This window comes from Podarcis pityusensis (genome assembly GCF_964106645.2).
Source record: "Podarcis pityusensis genome assembly, chromosome: 9".
In the NCBI taxonomy this organism is placed as follows: Eukaryota; Metazoa; Chordata; class Lepidosauria; order Squamata; family Lacertidae; genus Podarcis; species Podarcis pityusensis.
Window position 1 is genome coordinate 18,183,308 of NC_138034.1, and position 21,962 is coordinate 18,205,269.

The 21,962-nt window shown below is 40.1% G+C and overlaps 1 long non-coding RNA gene across 1 annotated transcript in view; it reads right to left on the reverse strand.

Annotated features, from left to right (window-relative positions):
* Positions 1-205: 205 nt before the first annotated feature.
* LOC308484976 overlaps positions 206-21,962 on the reverse strand; it is a 33,089-nt gene continuing 11,332 nt past the window's right edge. Inside the window, exons 2-3 of the long non-coding RNA XR_013990255.1 lie at positions 20,413-20,474; positions 206-1,420 (exon numbers count right to left, since the gene is read on the reverse strand). This is a non-coding gene — a long non-coding RNA (uncharacterized lncRNA). The remainder of the gene's footprint in view (positions 1,421-20,412; positions 20,475-21,962) is intronic.

The following is a 21,962-nucleotide window of genomic DNA, read 5'->3' on the forward strand; positions in this document are numbered from 1 at the left end:
TATGTTATATTAGCTGCAAAACCCTTTTTTAAAATATGACACTTGTTTTTCTGAAATTGAAACTCTGCTTTTAATAAAATGGCTAATATTTTTAAAGCCTGCAGCTTCAACCAATGGGTTTTAAAAATACAGTTTTTTACATGGTATTCAAGGCTCAGTAATGATTCTATAACTTTCAGCCGAAAGGAGAGTCAGAAAAGGTAGCAATGATGCTCCAGAAAAAAAATGTTGAAAATTCCTGGCTTTCCTAAGAAGCAAATCATTGAGATATGTAGGAAGGGAGCATGAAGGTTGCACTATGATGTGTACCGAGGGAAGGAAGGGGAAGGAGACTTCAGTTGTGTTTAAATGCCATCGTTTTATTAAAATACTCTGCAAAGACCCTGAAATGCCACAACCAATGTATAGCATTCTTCTCTCTGTTTGTAAGCTAGCTACCCACAAGTCAAAAACTGAAGTATCAAGGAGAAGAGATGCACAGCTGGGTCTCTCACTGCTGGAGGGCTAAAGTACACACCTGCCTAGCGAAAGAAAGAAAGAAAGAAAGAAAGAAAGAAAGAAAGAAAGAAATTTGTTTCTACAACCTGTCAAACACAGACTAACTGCCATGTATATAAAGTAAAGGTAAAGGGACCCCTGACCATTAGGTCCAGTCGTTACCAACTCTGGGGTTGCGGCGCTCATCTCGCTTTATTGGCCGAGGGAGCCGGCGTACAGCTTCCGGGTCATGTGGCCAGCATGACTAAGCCGCTTCTGGCGAACCAGAGCAGCACATGGAAACGCCGTTTACCTTCCCGCTGGAGCGGTCCCTATTTATCTACTTGCACTTTGACGTGCTTTCGAACTGCTAGGTTGGCAGGAGCAGGGACCGAGCAACGGGAGCTCACCCCATCGCGGGGATTCGAACTGCCAACCTTCTGATTGGCAAGCCCTAGGCTCAGTGGTTTAACCCACAGCACCACCCACGTCCCCTGCCATGTATATAGACTCCTACCAAACATTCAATGAGCCTCCTCCCACCCGATTCTTAGGTGGAGAATCAGGTGGGATTTTTCTTAAGTAGTCCATAGGAATGTAGGGAGAGATCCTCCTACAACAAATCCAGAGGTGGTCTCTTCAGGATAGGGTGGGCTGGTGGGGAAAAAAAATGTCAACGAGGGGCTCCTGCCCTTTAAGCAGTTGCGTAGAACTGAGAATGTCAGCAAGTCTTGCATGACAAGCTGTACCTGGCTAACATTTTCTCTTCCACAGAGCCACTGAATGTTCAGGACTCTATTTTTTTTACCTGGTCACTCACCTTTAGGATCTGACAGCATAAGCTCCTTGACCTGGGCTTCTTACCTCCATTGATGCCATAGTTTCTATCCATCTCCACCTCATTCCCAACCTAGATGAGCAGGCACAGTGCCCTCAGAAGTTGCTGAAGGGCAAAGAGAGAGCAAATAAATAATTATATGCTCAAAGCTCAGACGAGGAGGGAAAGTAAAGATAAGCATTTGCTATATTTAAACAGATTATGCCTTCTAAGAAGAATTCCCAGTAGATAGACTCGAGGCACCGAGCTACCAAAGTAATCTCTCATTTCGGCCTAAGGTTGCCAACCTTAAACCACATGCTTCACGTTTGTCCTACTGAAGGTTTTATAAGCTAGGGATTAATCAACATAGTGCGCTCTAGATGGAAGACTACAGCTCCCATCATCCCCAGCCAGCATGGCCAATGGCCAAGGATGACAGGCATTGTCGTCCAAAATGTTTGAAGAGCACCACGTTAGCTGCTGCTGGTCTAAGCAGCCAGAAGACTGCAAGCAAAGGTATGTAAGAATCCTTCTGAACTGCAACATGCACCTGAAAATTTCAAGGCAACCTCCTGTGATCAAACACCAAATTTAAACAGGAGCAGTGTAGGTTTTCAAAGGATGGGTGCCCAGCAGCAAGTATCACACACATACCAAGTGCAACAACACCCTTAAATAAATATATGCAAATGCAAATGGAACCATTATACAGTGATACCTCAGGTTAAGTACTTAATTCGTTCCGGAGGTCCGTTCTTAACCTGAAACTGTTCTTAACCTGAAGCACCACTTTAGCTAATGGGGTCTCCTGCTGCTGCCGTGCCGCCGGAGCACAATTTCTGTTCTCATCCTGAAGCAAAGTTCTTAACCCGAGGTACTATTTCTGGGTTAGCGGAGTCTGTAACCTGAAGCATATATAACCTGAAGCGTATGTAACCCAAGGTACCACTGTACAGTACACTTATCAGAGATCTGGAATTGGCTGGATTTTTCTGTCAAATGTACACAGTAGCAAAGCTGGGGTCCTTTTTTGAAATGCGCGAGATAGCCTAGAGTCCACTGGTGTCACATGAGAGTAAAACCAAAATCAGTATTCCTTTGAATGGTAGTTGTTGTGGGTGAACACATTAGACGACACAGCGATTCTTCAAACAGCTCTTGTTTATTCACAGGCCAGGACAGAACTGAACTGAAGGGTTCAGTCAGCCTGCTTATATAGAGCTCCAGTACAATGTAACTGTAACAATTTTCTAAAACTATCCAATCACTGAACGTCACTTTTGATCCCTTATTTGCATAACTATCTACAGTATCCCCCTGCTGGCCCAGGGTGAGAACTTCAGTACATAACAGTAGTCAGTATGTTTGAAGGGAGGGGCAAGCAGCAGCAGGTGACAGTTGCCTTCATACCCCACATATGGGGTTCTCAGAACATCAGATCTTTGGAAACCCCAAATTATTTCTGCACCAGCTTCCAACCTCCACCCACCCAACTCATCCAGAGCTTTCACATACACTTATCCCCATTCATACCTTGGCCAAGGCCAGGGCATTCACTTGGCATAGGATGAGATTACTCAAAATCTACCCAGATCACAATATACCAGTTTTATTTATTTATTTTTTAAAATGATTTTTATTAAAATTTCAGTAAAAGATTAAACAGAAAAACATAGAAAAAAATACACAATACATAATAAAAAACAGAGAAAACAAAAAACAAAAAAGAAAGAAACAGAACAATTAAAAAACAATATCACCTTTTCATTTCCGTTTTTGAATTTACTTATTTTCTGGACCTCCTCATACCTCCCTCTTTTGTATTCCAGTCCAAATTGTTTGTCCAGCAATTTCTTTTCCACTTTTTTTTAATCCCAATCTTTCATCTTAATATAATATATCATTAAAATTTTACCTCTTAAATACCAAATTTCCATTTCCTTCAACTTTTTTAATCCTAATCTTTAATTAGTCTATCTATAACTTTAAATCCTGTTCAGCTGGAAACCACTTATTTTTAATCCAACATCACTCTAACATTCTTTAATTTTGCAGTGTTTCTGTAGATAATCTTTGAATTTCTTCCAATCTTCCTCCACCGACTCTTCTCTCTGGTCACGGATTCTGCCAGTCATTTCCGCCAATTCCATATAGTCCATCATTTTCATCTGCCATTCCTCCAGCGTGGGAAGTTCTTGTGTCTTCCAATACTTTGCGATGAGTATTCTTGCTGCCACAATATACCAGTTTTAATTCAGCAAACAAGTCAGCAAACAACCCACAAAGACCACAGACACGCAGTCAGTGAAACAAACAAAACAAAATTGTTGGTTTTATTTCCAATACTTGACCTAGTAGTTGATGAAATAAGCAGTTTGGTTAAATCCTACCTGCAGAGAATCCATAACAAAAGGCACTAGCTGTCTCAGAAATATAGAAATCAATCTACCAAGGTGTAGCATAGATTCCATATTTTGTAAACTCCAACTGAAGAAGCCTTTCACAAGACTGAGACTGTTCTAGGGGGTTCCACACAGAGGTGGAACCAAGGTCAGTCCACCATAGCAACACGTTAGGTGCATAGTTTTAGTCAGCTTTTATTGTTCCCCCTGGTCTTGTAATTTATGGTTGTTTTTATGTGATTTATTTAACTTGTATTCTGTACCCTGTCATAGGATTGACTGTGGTGAAGGGCAGGCAATAAACACTCTGAATGCATAGAAACATACCCTCTTGGCCCTTAGGGAAGAGGCGAGGAAGGAAGCTTGGGGGCTCTATTTAAACGAAGTCTCATACAGGCTTATACATTTTATGCAATTTCTACAATTTAATACCTCCCTAACTCTCAGTGACAGTAACAAACAGATGAGATGCCTAAAACAGCCCTTCAAGCCTGGTAGTTTATCGTGTCAGACAGTCCTTTTTTCCTTAAAAATGTTTAGGGGTGCTCTCATTTTGACTCAAGAAAATCACCATTTTATAGCTCAAATTGGGAAAAATAAATAGTAAAGGGACAAAAGTACAAAGATTCACAAAATGTTTAGGGGTATGTGTACCCCTGCGTACCCCCAGGGAAAAAAAGCACTGGTGTCAGATAAACCTAAGAACTACTGATTAAGAAGTGTAATTGGTTGCTGAAAAAATAAATATATAGCCATCAGTCTGAGAGGGCTGCTTTTGGTGTGTGTGTGGTATAAAAGCTGATCAAACAGGGTGTTAAGTTAAATCCTACTGGGCTGTGGGGAATCCATAGCAGAAGGCACTAGCCAAATCAGATATTTTTTAAAAAGCTTATTTTCACCTTGAAATTATACATGCTCTGCTTGGGGGAGGGGTCACCTAGGCAAACATTTAGATAATTAATTGGTGGGTGCCTACTGATCACTTTAGCATAAAGTGTCCGCTGTTTTTCTTCCATTCTCTTTGCTGCAACCCTATGCCTACTTACCTGAAAGTAAGTCCTATTTAGTTTGATACTTACTTCAAATGGGGTGGCGCTGTGGGTTAAACCACAGAGCCTAGGACTTGCCGATCAGAAGGTCGGCGGTTCGAATCCCCGCGATGGGGTGAGCTCCCGTTGCTCAGTTCCAGCTCCTGCCAACCTAGCAGTTCAAAAGCACGTCAAAATGCAAGTAGAGAAATAGGTACCGCTCCAGCAGGAAGGTAAACAGCGTTTCCGTGCGCTGCTCTGGTTTGCCAGAAGCGGCTTAGTCATGCTGGCCACATGACCCAGAAGCTGTACGTTGGCTCCCTCGGCCAATAAAGTGAGATGAGCGCCGCAACCCCAGAGTCGGTCACGACTGGACCTAATGGTCAAAATGTGACATTATTCAATTCACTTTCAATATACGGTAATATTTCACTACATTTTGACTTCCCATCCTTACATCCATGATGTTCCTGTTGTATTCCTTTATCTGCTGCCATAACTGCTGTTTATTTTCCATTGTATTATAACTTATATTACAATCATTTATTTACTCTCCTTCCCTTGCCTGTTATTCAAATCCTGCTCACGATTTCATTTGACTATAGTTCTCAAATAGTCCCAAAAGAAACTCCACTCTTTGACAAAGTTTTCACCTTAAAACAAGACTTACTTCTGAGTAGGCACTCATAGGCTTGCGCTGTAAAGAACCTAGAAGCAAATTATCCATGGCCCATTTAACATATGGATGTCATTTAATTTATTTCTGAAATATTAATCTATTTAGATTACTTGCTTGGCTTTTTCTTGAAGGCTCAGGGCATTCTAGGAAAAGCTAGCTGTTGCAACTAAGTCCCGCTGCAAGAATGGAACAAACCACGGAGCCTGAGTCCCAACAAATTCCATGAGACTTGCTCTCAATTACATGTGCACTTTCTGTTGATTTCTCTCTGCTATGTGACCAGAGTTTGCTGGAATGTGACACCCAAACAGGTAGGGATTCATAAAACCACCCTGGGTTGGATCCAGATTTTGTCACGGTTAGAATACACCCACTGCAATCAACGGTTAGAATACACCCACTGCAATCAACAGGTATCAAGAGACTCATGATGAACTCTAGATCCACCTCATTAACATTTACAAATGACCAAGCTATTCTGTGATAGTTGAAATGCTCTCCAGGACCTTTGAGGGTACCAGATAAGCCTAATGCAGGCATGGCCAAACTTGGCCCTCTAGATGTTTTGGGACTACAACTCCCATCATTCCTAGCTAACCGGACCAGTGGTCAGGGATGATGGGAATTGTAGTTCCAAAACAGCTGGAGGGCCAAGTTTGGCCATGCCTGGCCTTGTTGTTGTGTTGTCGTTTAGTCGTTTAGTCGTGTCCGACTCTTCGTGACCCCATGGACCAGAGCACGCCAGGCACTCCTGTCTTCCACTGCCTCCCACAGTTTGGTCAAACTCATGCTGGTAGCTTCGAGAACACTGTCCAACCATTTCATCCTCTGTCGTCCCCTTCTCCTTGTGCCCTCCATCTTTCCCAACATCAGGGTCTTTCCCAGGAAGTCTTCTCTTCTCATGAGGTGGCCAAAGTATTGGAGCCTCAGCTTCAGGATCTGTCCTTCCAGTGAGCACTCAGGGCTGATTTCCTTAAGAATGGATAGGTTTGATCTTCTTGCAGTCCATGGGACTCTCAAGAGTCTCCTCCAACACCATAATTCAAAAGCATCAATTCTTCGGCGATCAGCTTTCTTTCTGGTCCAGCTCTCACTTCCATACATCATACATGGGTGCCAATTTTAAAAATGCAATTGACTATAGGAATAAGTGTGGGTTGGTATATGAATGAGAGAGGCCCTCAAGTTTGCAAGGATCAAGCTATTCTGCCTTTCGTGTCAGGCAAGCCTTTGGAGTTCGTCATGTCTCTACAGATTCCACTGATAGCCGCCTGGGAGGAAGCCGCCTGCTATAGTTCACTGGCTGTTAATTAGCAGCACGGAGTGTTCACTTTCTATCAGACGTAACTCCCCAGTGCTTCTTAAATATTGCATGGAGTTTGAAATCATATGGAACTAAAGAGAGAGCAATTATTTCTAAGTCTGCTGGATTTACCTCCCTGCCTCCCACCCCACCCCAGGCCTTCCTCATAGTAACAACAAAAACATTTTCAATTGCTTAAGTTGCAGCTTTACGTGCTTTCATTTTTTTTAAAATGATATTTATTAAAATTTCAGAAACAAAAAATTACATAGTTAAAGAGAAAAGAAACAAGAAAAAAAATAAAAAAGAGAAAAAACATACAAAATACAAAGTACAGAAAAAAAGTAAAAAATCACTTAAAAACAAATTAATCCTTCCGTATCTTACATTTCATTTCCTTGCTTCCCTGACCTCCTCTCGCCTCCCTTTTTTGTATTCCAGTTCAATTGGTTAATTCAGCAATTCCTTTCCCTCTTTGTTTTTGTCTTAGTCCTTTAACTTAATATATTATAGCTTTAGATTCTCACCTATTAACAATCCATTTTTACATACACCTTTATGACATTGCTGCTAAAACCACTTAACTTCATTCTGACATCATTCTAACATTCATTAATTTTGCAATATTTCTGTAAATAGTCTTTAAATTTCTTCCAATCTTCTTCCACCGACTCTTCTCCCTGGTCTCGGATTCTGCCAGTCATTTCTGCCAGTTCCATATAGTCCATCACCTTCATCTGCCATTCTTCCAGAGTCGGTAGATCTTGTGTCTTCCAATACTTTGCAATAAGTATTCTTGCTGCTGTTGTGGCATACATAAAGAAAGTTCTATCCTTCTTTAGCACCAATTGGCCGACTATGCCCAGGACATAGCTTTACGTGCTTTCAGTTCTGTATCTTTGTAGAAGCTACAAAGAGCTAAAGCTGGCATAGGGGAGCCCATCTCTCTATCTGGCCATGATTCCTTCCCAGGCCATGCCCTTCATTGTCCTTCCTCTGCACCATCCTCCAGTGCTTTCGCCTGGCTGAGATGCCCCTTGAATTATGGGAATCTCTCTTGTTTGCTTGGGTGGAGAGGTATGCCCAAGTGTGTAGACCTCTTGACTGGAGATGGAGGAGAAATTCAGTTCAGGGCACATTTGAAGCCAAATCTGTCAAAACCCACATTTTTAAAAAACAATATGCGAGCTGAAAGACAAAATTCACGCTGATCCAAATTTTGCACTGCGGTTCTCTAAGTAAGAGAACGTTTTACAAAAATGCATATATCAGGTGACATTTGTAAATCGCTTTGCAGGTTGCTGATGCTTTTACAGTCCAGGAATGTATTATTAATTTTATGAAATAAAATTAAAGTAAGTGTGCATAAAAAGAAGATATTCATGAAAAAGACATGCAAAAATGCGTTATTTTAGGGAGAGAGTGTGTACATTACTCAAAACTGCATAGAAAATGTGATTATGAAGAGATATTCACACCAAAATGTGAAGAATTTTCTTTTTTTTTTTAAAGGGTGCAAATTGCTGAAGAACATGGAGAACTTAATTTTTTATTTTAATTTTAAATCCTTTATTGAAATTCATGGAGAACTTAATTTTCTTAATTGGTATTGGTCAGGATAATGATCAAGATACATCTGAACTGTTGTAAGTGTTAGAATTTCATCTACTATCTGACTGGCTGCACCAATCTACCTTTTAAAAAATAAATGGAGTCGCATGGCACAAAGAGTCACAACACAGTCTGGTCTTTCTGGCCATGCTTTCTATGGTAGAAGGCACATTGACACAGACGGGGGCACTAAGCACGTCCTACAATTCTCAGATTCAATAACTACAAAGTGCTGCCCTGATCCATAGACACGAGCAGGAATCATGTGTGTATTGCTAGCTTAAATGTAGATGTGCATAGACGGATGCACATCTTGATTCTCATCCAGACCTCATTGAAATGCCTGGATGCATCTGCTGATGTGCACTTGGATCCTGTGCCACATGCTGTCGCCTTTGACTCATTGCCCAGGATGACTGTGGCTGGATCAGAGCCTGGATATCTTGCTATTATCTTGGAAGCAAGAGCCATAAGACAGTCCTACAGATGCTAAGTTGAAACTGGGTTATTGCGCACGCCCTAACACCTAGGCAGCAGTCCTTAAAGTATGGGCCGCAAATTAGGAGGTTTGATTTGGAAAGAAAGATATAAAAGTAGGTCCTATGTAGGGGATGGGCAAATCTCTCCCACACTGGTTTTCCACTTGGGCATCCCAGTTCATCCCCGTGTGGATTGTTAGGTTAATTCCATATGAATATTTTAAAAAAACAAACCCTGTACTGTGCATGAGAACAGTTCCGAACACACAAAAACAAAGACTTGGAAGTTGAGGTAAGGCCTTCCTCTCTATTTTCTCTGGTATAAGCAGTGCTGGATTTACGTATAAGCTAAACAAGCTATAGCTTATGGCCCCACTCTCTTGGGGGCCCCCAAAAAATTTAAAGGGGAAAAAAGTGTGCTGATGTGGGCCACTTCTTACACCATTTTTAAAAGCATTTTTAGCCTGTGTGGTGAAGGTGCCTCACTTTGAAGCTGTTCCAAGTGGGTCTACTAAATGGCAGAATAGTTATGGTTTGTAGCTAATGTGTGTACACCGCTTCCCAAGCCAGCAATGGGAGCACACTGGATGCAGAGTAAATAGGAGTGTGTACACAGCCTCAGTAACTAGGGATGGAGGGGAAATTTGATTCAGTGTGCATTTAAAGCCAAATCTTTCAAATCCACACTCTCTCAAACATTATGTGAATTTAAACATAGCTACACTTCGTCATTCACACTTAAAGGTAAAATGTCCAGTCGTGACCGACTCTGGGGTTGCGGCGCTCATCTCGGTTTATTGGCCAAGGGAGCCGGCGTACAGCTTCCGGGTCATGTGGCCAGCATGACTAAGCCGCTTCTGGCGAACCAGAGCAGCACACGGAAACGCTGTTTACCTTCCCGCTGGAGCGGTACCTATTTATCTACTTGCCCTTTGATGTGCTTTTGAACTGCTAGGTTGGCAGGAGCAGGGACCGAGCAACGGGAGCTCACCCCGTCGCGGGGATTCGAACTGCTGACCTACTGATCGGCAAGCCCTAGGCTCTGTGGTTTAACCCACAACGCCACCCGCGTCCCTCATTCACACTTACGGTAACTCAATTTTGTGGGGCAGTTCCCCAACCAATGCTTACAAAAATCCAAATATTAAGGAAAAGGTTGCATCAAATGAAGTTATTCCTGAAAATAACATGTCGTAAATATTAGGGGAAATTGAGAGACAATGGAGTGCTGTGCTAGAATACTGATACATTTTCATTAGGGTTTTAATTGGTTTTATGGGGTTCTTTTGCTGAAAAATGTAGAGAACTGAATTTAAGATTGTAAAAAGAGAGAGAGAGAAACTGAGAGAACTGGACAGATATTTCTATCCTTACCAGTTCATGGGACAGCAGCAGGAGTCAGTTATCATGCTTATGTCATGAGCTTCCTAAAAGCATCTGGTGGTTCAGTATGAGAAACAGGATTCTGGGGCAGGTGGCTCATTGTCTGACCCAGAAGGGCTTGTCTTCTGATCTTAAGATCTCAAGCCATCCTTAGATGACACTAGAAGATTAATCAGCTGTAACTATTTATACTGGGTATATTCTGCTTTGACTAGGAAGCAACACGCATTCCCCCACATTTGGATCTCTCATTCTGGCCCCATTATTAAATTCTCACTGGAAACACCGGGAGAACAATTTTAAAAGGAGTCATTTGCAAACCCAGTTCCACAAAGGAGCTTTAAAGGTGGAAAGCATTAAGATCTATGTCTTCAAAAATTTCCCATGTCACATTATACTCCCTGGATCAGACTAAAAAGCATAGGAGTAAGAAGTCATCACTAAGGGAGTTTGTTCTGCTGAAACCTACAAATCCCTAAGGTACTGTAAAAAATTGCAATAGTAATACTATGGGAATGGCTAAGAAACTCAGGCTAGCACAGTGAAGTGCTATTAAGATGAATGTGCTAATGGAGAAGTCTGGTCGCTTAAATAATTTAATTTGCTAAATCAATCTGGATTTAGTTCAGAACTTAGTTACTCGTTAAATTTTGCTTTTTCTGCAGCAGTATTCTTTTCCTTGCAGATATTGGGCTTTAATAATCCTACTTCTTTCTTCTTAAAAGGTTTAGACTGTTGTGCACTACTGATATGCTTCAGAAGGTGCTTTTCAATGCTTGCTTCATCTGCAAGGAGATTAAATCAGTTCACTGTGGCTTCACAATTCAGATGGGCAGAGCAAGCCCAATGAGGGGCCAGGGAGGATCACAGCAGATACCACCATATTCCAAAACCCTGCTAGGGTGGAAAAGCTCCCTTCCTGGAGTTTCCTTGTGATTTTATGTCACAGTAATTTAATATTTAAATGGATGCCTCCATAAAGTCTCTGAAATGGAAGGATGGAAAATCTGGCAATTAAATTTCAAGGAAGGAAGAAGTTGCATGCATATCAGGTGAAAATTTGCAGGAAAATTGGCTGTAGTTCAGAACCAGCGATGCTGTCTAGTAAATCACCACCAGAGACTTTCTTTTGAACTATGGGCAGACAAGGGAGATGAATCAGTGAGTGATGTGCTCAAAGTTTCCCATCATGCAGGAATTTGCGGTTTCTATGCATCCCTTGGACACATCAAACAAAGAACCGGAGATTCCCTGTTTTTACAGACTTTAATCTTTGCACACCTTTTAAAAAATAGTTTGCTGTCCAGTGCATCCATGAATAGCCATAATGACAACAACAGCATAACACCTCAGGTACAATGAGCCTTTTCAGATGTCACATTCCTGACTTAATAAACCATAGTTTATACAATTTGGACAAGAAAATTGGCTTCCAGGTGGAAAAATCAAAACTGGAAACAGAACTGTTAGATCCTAAAGTTAAGAATTTGTCAAGAATGTATAACTTGCTGTTGAAATGGAATACTCAAGATGAAACGGTGAAATCTGCTATGATTAAATGGGCACAAGATGTTGGACATAACATTATGATGGCTGACTGGGAACTGTTATGGACCACAGGTATGAAGTTCACGGCATGTAATGCCTTAAGAGAGAATATTATGAAAATGATATACAGGTGGTACATGACACCAGTCAAGCTTGCAAAAATCTATCATTTGCCCGATAATAAATGTTGGAAATGTAAAGAAACTGAAGGTACATTCTTTCACCTTTGGTGGACGTGCCCAAGGATTAAGGCTTTCTGGGAGATGATCTATAATGAAATGAAAAAGGTATTCAAATATACCTTCCTGAAGAAACCAGAGGCCTTTCTCCTGGGCATAGTCGGCCAAATGGTGTTAAAAAAGGATAGAATTTTCTTTATGTATGCCACAACAGCAGCAAGAATACTTATTGCAAAGTACTGGAAGACACAAAATCTACCCACCCTGGAAGAATGGCAGATGAAGGTGATGGACTATATGGAACTGGCGGAAATGACTGGCAGAATCCGAGACCAGGGAGAAGAGTCGGTGGAAGAAGATTGGAAGAAATTTAAAGATTATTTACAGAAATACTGTAAAATTAATGAATGTTAGAATGATGTTGGAATGAAGCTAAGGGGTTTTTAATAGCAATGTTACAAGGAGTATGTAAAAATGGACTGCTAACAGATGAGAATATACAGTTATTACATATTAAGACAAAGGACTAAGATAAAAACAAAGATGGAAAGGATTTGCTGAATTAACTTACTCAACTGGAATACAAAAAGGGGACTTCCGGGGGCGGCGCGAACGGCAATGGCGGTCCTCTTCTGAACGGGAGAGGAGGCTCCGCAGGCAACGGGTCGTCCGCTACGGCGAAGCGGAGACCCATTCTGGAAAACCCCAGGCGGCAAGAGCCTGGGGTCTTGAGGCTCGGTGGGCGCCTTGAGCGACCCTCCAAGCGCAGAAGGAACCCCGTAAGGGGCTCCGGAGCGCGGAGGGGGGTTGCGGCGCTGAGAGCTGCTTCACAGCCTGAGGAGTGAAGCCGCGCTGCTACTGTCGGTGAGCGCTGATCCCTTTTCCTGCTAAATTACGGATTCGGACGAAAAGCAACTAACTTGTGAGTAAAAGACTGAGTCACTTGAATTTAGAGATTTTAAAGGGAAAATTTAAATTGGCTTGAACTTGGCTGAAAGCGGAGAGACGTGGAAGCAGGAAGTCCGTCTTCCGCAGCCATTGAACTTGAAAAAAGCAATCAGCTGGAGGAGTGGAGGCTGAAAGAAAGAGATCCTAAGTTTTACAGATCTAAGCATCTATTGAACTTGCATCTTAAAGTAAAGACTTTAAGCTAAAGATTTGGGATTTTTACTTGCACTTGACTTTCCTCCTTTTATTGGATTACAAATTAGAAGGTGAAACCCAGAGTCAGGAGCTGCCTGAGCACTAAGGGAGCTGTCAGTACTGCAGATTTGGATACTGTATATTGGAACTTGAAACAATCTGAGGGTATTGAGACCTTTTAAATTTGAAACATTCTTTTTGGAGATAAATAAGCACTGTCTGTAACAAAGTGACCATTTATAAACTCTGCTAAACATTTGTATTTGAAGGTTCTTGGACATTAAATTAGACTCTGAAAGACATTTTAAGCTCCCTCTAGAGGATTGGATTAAAACAGTGACTTTACATGCACATTTTACTTTCGATTCCCTTGTTGTTTGCTTGCTCTGGACCTTTCCATTCCCATGGGAATAACTCAGTGTGACCTTGACTGACAGATAACGTTGGAATGAGTGGCACAAGAAAAAGAGGGAGAGCTAAACAAACAACTTTAACAACTCTAACCTCAGCCTCACAGACACGTAGATCATCTGTACCTACTTTGCCCTCAGAAGTGGAGGGAGAGGGCGAAGCAGAGCAGTTACAATTGGAAGATATGGCCTCAGGAGCATCTGTTTCTGTTCTAGACAAAATTTTTGAAAAATTGGAAGCTTTGGACAAGAAAGTAGATGCGCAATCAGCAAAGATTGACAAAAACACAGAATGTCTAAATAAATTAACTACACAAGTGGTACAGAATGCACAAGCAATTGGACAGTTAACGGAGGCCTCAGCAGAAAATCGGAAATTGGCTGAGGACACTAGACAAAAATTAGAAAATTTAGAGCAAGAGGTAAGACCACTCACTAAACAAGTTGGGGAACATCAGATTTATCTCTCCATGATAGAACTGCGAAATCGTGAGAACAACTTAAGGATTAGATCACTACAAGAGGCAGAAGAAGGACATCTAACTGAGTTTTTGACCAAAGAATTCTCCAAGTTCTGGAATTTGGAAGAAAAGGACTTTAAAATCGTGTCAGCTTTCAGACTTGGAAGATTCATAAAGAAGGAGAGGCCCAGAGACTGTTTGATAACATTGAGATCAAAGGAGGAAAGGGATAAGATCTTGGGACTACATTTCATAAAATCACTGGAGGTTTTGGATAGAAGAATTGAAATCTATAAAGATATCCCAAGACTACTGCTGGATCTTAGAGCCGCCTATTCTGAACTTGTTAAACTACTAAGGAGCAACGCAATTCCATTCAGGTGGGAATTTCCCCAAGGAATATCTTTTACCTTTAGAGGGAGAAAGGTTAAAGTAAGAACACTGGAAGAGAGAGACAAATTCCTGTCTACATACGGAGAGGACCTTCAAAAAGGAATTGAACTACCTTCTGGGCCTGAGGCAACGCCAGTACCAACATCAGCACCTGTGGAACCTGAAGATCCTGAGAACAAGATACCACCCCTTGAAAAATAACCAGATAGTTCAGGATGTCTCTGCAACTCTTGAGCTGGAATATTAATGGTTGTAACATTCCGGAAAAAAGGAAGAAAATATTTCATATATTAAAAAAAGAACAATTGGACATTATTTGTTTACAAGAAACACATGTGACGAGGCTCCACAGAAAAGTGTTAATAAATAAAAGATTGGGCCAGGAATTTGTATCGTCGGACAAAGTTAAGAAGAGAGGCGTGGTGATATATGCAAAAGAGAGCCTGTCACCTAAATTCCTATTTAAAGATGAACATGGAAGAATTTTGGCTATTGAGATACAATATCAAGGAGAGAAACTGCTGATATTAGGAATCTATGCACCTAATGAAGGGAAATCGGAATTTTACAAGAAGTTGCAGGAGACAATGCTGGACTATCTAGACTACAACAACATCATAATGATGGGAGATATGAATGGGGTCGTATCAACTAACATGGACAAGTCACAAAGTCAAAATGTTACAAAAGACGGCAGACTACCTAAAACCTTTTTTGAAATGACTGACAATATGGATTTGATTGACATTTGGAGGACAAAGAACCCACTAGGAAGAGAGGGAACATTCTTTTCTGAAGCCCAACTGACCTGGACAAGAATCGACCAAATATGGATTTCTAGAGGCCTGGCACCTAAGGTCAGAAAAGTGGAAATCTGCCCAAAGACCTGCTCCGACCATAATGCAGTAAAGATGGATATGACACTATTACCAACTGGATCCTTTAGATGGAAGATGAATGACAATTTGTTTAGAGATCAGGAAATTACCAAGAAGGCCCAAAAAGTTTTGAAGGACTATTTTGAGATAAACATGAATAATATGGTGGAAAAAAGAATAATCTGGGACGCAAGCAAAGCTGTAATGAGGGGATTCTTGATACAACAGAATGCAGTAAAGAAAAGAACACAAAATGAGAAAAAAGATAAGATCTTGGATAAAATAAAAGAATTAGAGAAGAAATTAAGAGTGAATCCGAAGTCACAGCCAACTCTGAGAGAAATTAAACTTTATCAAACGCAATATTCTAAATTGATAAATCAGGAAATTGAATGGAAGGTTAAATTAATGAAACAAAAAACGTTTGAGTCGGCGAATAAATGTGGAAAACTGCTAGCTTGGCAGTTGAAGAGAAGACAAAGATTAAATACTGTTACGAACTTAGAGGTTGATGGAAAAAACATCCAGAATCCAGTGGACATCAGAAAGTGTTTCCAGAGATACTTCAAAAAATTATACACCCAAGGGCCGCAAGATGATGTTGAGATTAAACAATTTTTGGCAAAAAACGGACTATCTAAATTGTCACAAGAAAATAGGACAATCCTGAATTCTAAAATAACACGACAGGAGATCGAACAAGCCATCCAGAACATGCAACTTGGCAAATCTCCAGGACCAGATGGGCTGACCTCCAAGTACTATAAGACATTAAAAGACTATTTGATACAACCTTTGATGGAGGTCAGCAATGAAATTATGGAGGGGAAGAGGGCACCGGAGTCGTGGAAGGAAGCGTTCATCACATTAATACCAAAGTCGGAAGCTGAAAAGACACAACTTAAGAACTACCGTCCCATCTCTCTTTTAAATGTGGATTACAAAATATTTGCAGACATTTTGGCAAATAGATTTAAAAAAGTTTTAAATGAAGTAATTCATAAGGACCAGGCCGGCTTTCTCCCAGGAAGACATGTGTTTGCTAATACAAGGAACATTATTGACATTTTGGAACTTTTGCAAACAGATATAAATACAAAAGCAGTTTTAATTTTTATAGACGCGGAGAAGGCCTTTGACAATATCTCCTGGAAATTTATGATGGGAAATTTAAAAGAGATGGGAGTGGGACGGGGTTTTGAGAATGGGATTGAGGCGATATATTCAGAACAGAAAGCTAAACTGATAGTTAATAATGTGGTTACAGAAGAGTTTAAAATTGAAAAAGGGACACGACAAGGTTGCCCTATTTCCCCTTTGTTATTTATTTCGGTTCTGGAAGTGCTATTGAACATGATTAGAGGGGATCGGTTGGTGGAAGGAATTCAGGTCGGTCAGAAACAATATAAATTAAAAGCTTTCGCAGATGACCTGGTTTTGACCTTGCAGAAGCCAGAGCCCAGTACGAAAAGAGTATTACAACTGATTAATGACTTTGGTCGGGTGGCTGGATTTAAACTAAATAAACAGAAAACTAAGGTTTTGGGGAAAAATTTGACTGATACAGAGTCAGAACGGTTTCAGAATGAGACGGAACTTAATGTGGTTAAAAAAGTAAAATACCTAGGGGTAAACATAACAGCAAAAAATCTAAGTCTATTTAAGGACAATTATGAAAAATGCTGGACAGAAATTAAGAGAGACTTAGATAGTTGGTCAAAATTGAAACTTTCTTTGTTAGGCCGAATTGCTGCTATCAAGATGAATGTATTGCCAAGGATGTTGTTTTTATTTCAAACACTTCAGGTTTTGGACAAAACGGAGTGCTTTCAGAAGTGGCAGAGAGACATTTCTAAGTTTGTCTGGCAGGGCAAAAAGCCCAGAATTAAGTTTAAGATATTAACCGATGCAAAACAAAGAGGGGGCTTTGCCCTGCCAGACTTAAAGTTGTATTATGAAGCCGCAGCGTTCTGCTGGCTAAAAGACTGGCTACTTCTTGAGGACACTGATGTGTTAGATTTGGAAGGGTTTAACAATGCCTTTGGATGGCATGCATATTTATGGTATGACAAGGTTAAAGCAAACAAGGCCTTTAAGAACCATATTGTCAGAAAATCACTGTTTAATGTCTGGACAAAATATAAAGACTTGCTGGAAAATAAAACACCAAGGTGGCTTTCACCTTTGGAAGCCAAGGCCCGAAAAAGACCCAATATGGAGGCTAAATGGCCAAAATATTGGGAAATACTAGAAAAGGATGGAGACAATTGGAAATTGCAGAGTTTGGAGAAAATGAAAGACAAAGTGCGAGATTGGTTACATTACGCTCAGATTAAAGAAGTTTTTAAAAATGATAAGAAACTAGGGTTCCAGGTGGAGAAATCGAAATTAGAAACAGAATTGTTAGAACCAAAGATTAAGGTACTTTCAAGGATGTATAACTTGCTGTTGAAATGGAATACACAAGACGAAACGGTTAAATCGGCTATGATAAGGTGGGCACAGGACATTGGGCATAATATCATGTTTGAGGACTGGGAGAGGTTGTGGAGTAATGGATTGAAATTTACTGCATGTAACGCTCTGAAAGAAAATGTAATGAAAATGATTTATAGATGGTATATGACCCCAGTCAAACTTGCCAAAATTTACCACCTGTCTGATAATAAGTGTTGGAAATGCAAAGAGTGTGAGGGAACGTTCTTCCACCTCTGGTGGACTTGCCCTAAAGTGAAGGCGTTCTGGGAAATGATTTATAATGAACTGAAAAAGGTATTCAAATATACCTTCACTAAGAAACCAGAGGCTTTCCTTTTGGGTATTGTCGGCCAAGGGGTGGCAAAGAAGGACCAGACATTTTTTATGTATGCAACAACAGCAGCAAGGATACTTCTCGCAAAACATTGGAAAACTCAAGATCTACCCACACTGGAAGAATGGCAGATACAACTGATAGACTACATGGAACTGGCTGAAATGACCGGCAGAATCCGTGACCTGGGAGAAGAGAGGATTGAGGAGGACTGGAAGAAATTTAAGAACTATTTACAAAAGTATTGTAATTTGAGTGAATGCTAAATAAGATGCTAGATCAAAATAACTGAGCACCACTAAATTTAGAAGTTTTTTAAGAAAATAAGTAAGACTGTGAAATTTAGCTCCTTCTGAGAATTATAAGATTATGAAATATAGAAGGGATATAAGAATTTAAATAAGATGATAAATTGCTGACAAAACGTTACAACGATGAAAGTGGGAGCGGGAGATGTGAGGAAGTCCAAAGAAAATGTGAAAATATGTTAAGATCAATGTTATATTGCTTACTATGTTTATTTTTATTGTAAAACCTAATAAATTGCTTTAAAAAAAAAATGGAATACAAAAAGGGGAGGTGTGAGGAGGTCAGGGAAACAAGTGAATGAAAGACAAGATATGGAAAGATTGATTTGTTTTTAATTGTTTCTACTTTTTTGTATTTTGTATTCTCTTTTTTCTTTTTTTATTCTTTTATTATTATTATTATTGTAACTTTTTTTTTCTTTGAAACTTTAATAAATATCTTACAGGGGAAAAAATAAACCATAGTTTACTAATAAACCATAGTTTATTAAGCTGGGAGTGGGCAGCAGGCTCCTGGGACTTGCTCCTCACCTCTTTTCCTCCTCCATTTGTGGTGAGCTTTAGTGCTTCAGTTTTGGTTTGTGCAAACCAGAGTTCCCGATTGCATCCAAAATGGGGTACTCTGGTTGAATGCCAAGTTAACTAATGAGGGTCATATTATGGTTCAAGTTACTGGACAATAAACTGACATTAAAACAGAGTTACTAATTCTGGATGTAATGTGGATATCTGGTTTACTTTAAACAGAGCAGGATTGAAGCATCAAAGGGAGGGTGTGATGGTTTTTTTAAAAAAACAAAACATAAAACTTATCTTGTCCCTTTATGTTTTGTTTTGTCTTGGACTATGATTCACATGCTATCATATTAGCATGGGAGATTCTTTCCGCTGTTTACAGACTAGCATATGAGCTACAGACTCGGCCATTAAAATTCTGCTCTGGAGTTCTTCCTCAGCACAGATCTTTTATCAAATTCAGCCTCTTTGCCACATCTGTTCAGCAGCAATTCATTTTTTCCCCACCACTGCATTCCTCCAACAACAGTCCAGGAATAATTTTAAATAAAGTAAGAAAGCATAAGAAAGCACAAAGCCTTGTCCTTCCCCCTCCTTCCCCAGCTGTTGTAAGGAATCTCAAGCTTCAAAGAAAACATTCAGATAACTTCAAAGAGCCAATCCCAGTCCTTTAGGAAGCTGACTGATTGCAGCCTATTAGCATATGTCGGTCCAGAGGTGCCTCTTGATTAATGTCAATTGTCCAAATTATGGAGGAACCAACCACAAATCATGCCAGAGACAGAGGCTCGTCCAAGGCAGGAACACACTCCCAGGTCACACTTGTTCTGCCTTTCAAGTTGACAGACACGGGCTTGAGCAGCACAGTGAGTTCCCTAGACCCCACTGGGGAACATTGCCAGGATTTCTGCCTCATAAATCCTGGCGTTCCCCTGCCTGAACCTCCTCGTTGCCCTCCCACCACCATTGACTCATGATGTAGCCAGAAACCCCTTCTTTCCCCTTTCTTGATCAGTGTTGTCAAAGTTGACCACACAAGCCATTGGTTTGACAGATTTCCACATAATAAACTCTGTGTTCTCTCTCACGCACACAATCTGTACTTCTCCGCAAAGATTTGTGGATCAGGGCCAAAGACGGTGTTTCTTGATTCAGCACCTGCAGTACCATCTGGCATTCTTGTCTTCTGGTCAAGATGTCAAAAATACTGGCTAAAAGAAGTTAATGTACTTGTCAAAGTCAATTTGGGTCTTCTGGCTTTGTCCCTTTGAATCTGTTTACTGAAGATTTGTCTTCCATGGTGTCAAGATTATTTAGATACCGTATGCCAATGATGTCTGCTGTGCACACACACAGTTTGAAAAGTTTGAACTCATTTCGAACATTGCAAAACTGCATAAGAATGGAATTTAAAAAATGACTTTAAAAACTTCAAATCAGTAGAATTAGAAGTTAACTTTCAGTTTAACTTTCAAGCCTACAGGAACATTTTCATTGATGTTATGTAAACTAAGGCAGATCATAAGATCAAAATTAGAAGCTACACATTTGAAGGCTTAGCTGGTGTGATGAACAAACTCACCGTATATTAACACAAGGTTCTTGGATCATACTGCACTCCTGTGTAGATGAATGGATCTGCTCCTAAAACAAAGTGACACTTAGTGAGTTTTTGTAGAGTAAGTCAGCTTGGCATCAAATAGTTATCTGTCCTCTCCAATATTCAGCCTCTCTGAACATAAGATGCCATATTGTACACATAGAAGCTATCTAAAACTTCCAGAAGAGACCTACAATTGCTGCTTTTTAAAAGGCTATAGTGAAGGCCCTTTCCCTTCAACCCTTCAATTTTTCTACTTTATTGGATATTCTCATGACACACAATGGCAAGAAGGATGGGGTCATGTTGCCATAAATTATGATACTTAAAATTATAACCTATTAAGGGATTGTCCAGCTTTCAATCACACATCCCGGCACATACAATGGGATTCCAATGCAAATTACTGTTATTTAAAAGAATTTACTCAAGAGTTAGTTCACATGTTAAACTGAAGAGTAGATGATATTATAGTTCATAAACATTTTAAGGAAAGTATAAGAGAGAGAGAGATGGGGAGGTCAATCCTGTCACTAAATTCAATGTAAATACTTCCTACTAAGCATGTTGAAGATTGCTGTCCAAGGTAACAATGGACCTGTTAATAAAGCTTCACTGATATAGATTGCTAAACACATAGATGAAAATGACAAATTCATGACTGGCTATCCTAATGTAGTTTGTTTTTTTTTAAAAGGAGGAGGAGGCCAATTTTCTGAAACTGCAATTCATTGTTTCTGTATAGATCCCAGCAAAACATCTGTAAGTCTACTAGGTGAAAAAAATGTAAATTAGGATTTTCCACCTAAAAGATTTTTCTATATGAAATTGGTGATTTCATGACTAAATAAATTAAAATAGGATAACATTTAACTAGAAGAGTGTGACAGTTTTGTGCTTGGAGATAAAAAATGAACATGTTTGCTCTTTACTGGGTTTCAGTTAAGGTGGTAAAAGGGGTGGGAAGAGATGCCAAATTCTAACTATCACAAGCTGACTATTGCCTGCTCACTCATCATTATCTATTTGGGATGAGCCTAGATCTCCAATGTGCCTCACTGAAGGAGTAACAAACTGTACTAGCCAACAAACTGAACTCCATGTGTTTTGAAGAGGGATATTTCTGACCATTTGCCTTGTCTCCAGAAAGAACGAGTCACTATTAAACAAGTGATCCACAACTGGCCCTGATCCACAAGTGAAATATTTTCAAATAAATATTTCACTGGCTATTTCATTAGGCAGTAAGTGTTAGGATTGAGCATAAGCCCAAAGGTTGTTAATATGTCAGTTCAAACAAGAAAAGGCCTATCTTCCTACAAATGTACACAATAAAACTTGTTTCTGGATAATTGTGACCGGACCTGTTAGCCCTATTATCTACTTCTTCAAAGCCCAAGCATGTTGTTTCTGCATAAAGATCTACAAATAATGCATTTTCTTGGAGCTAACCCTGCGATTAAGAGTCTGATGCTATTCCAGTCAGATAATTTAATGATCCCAGCATTCCTAAATATCACTTTGAAAAACCA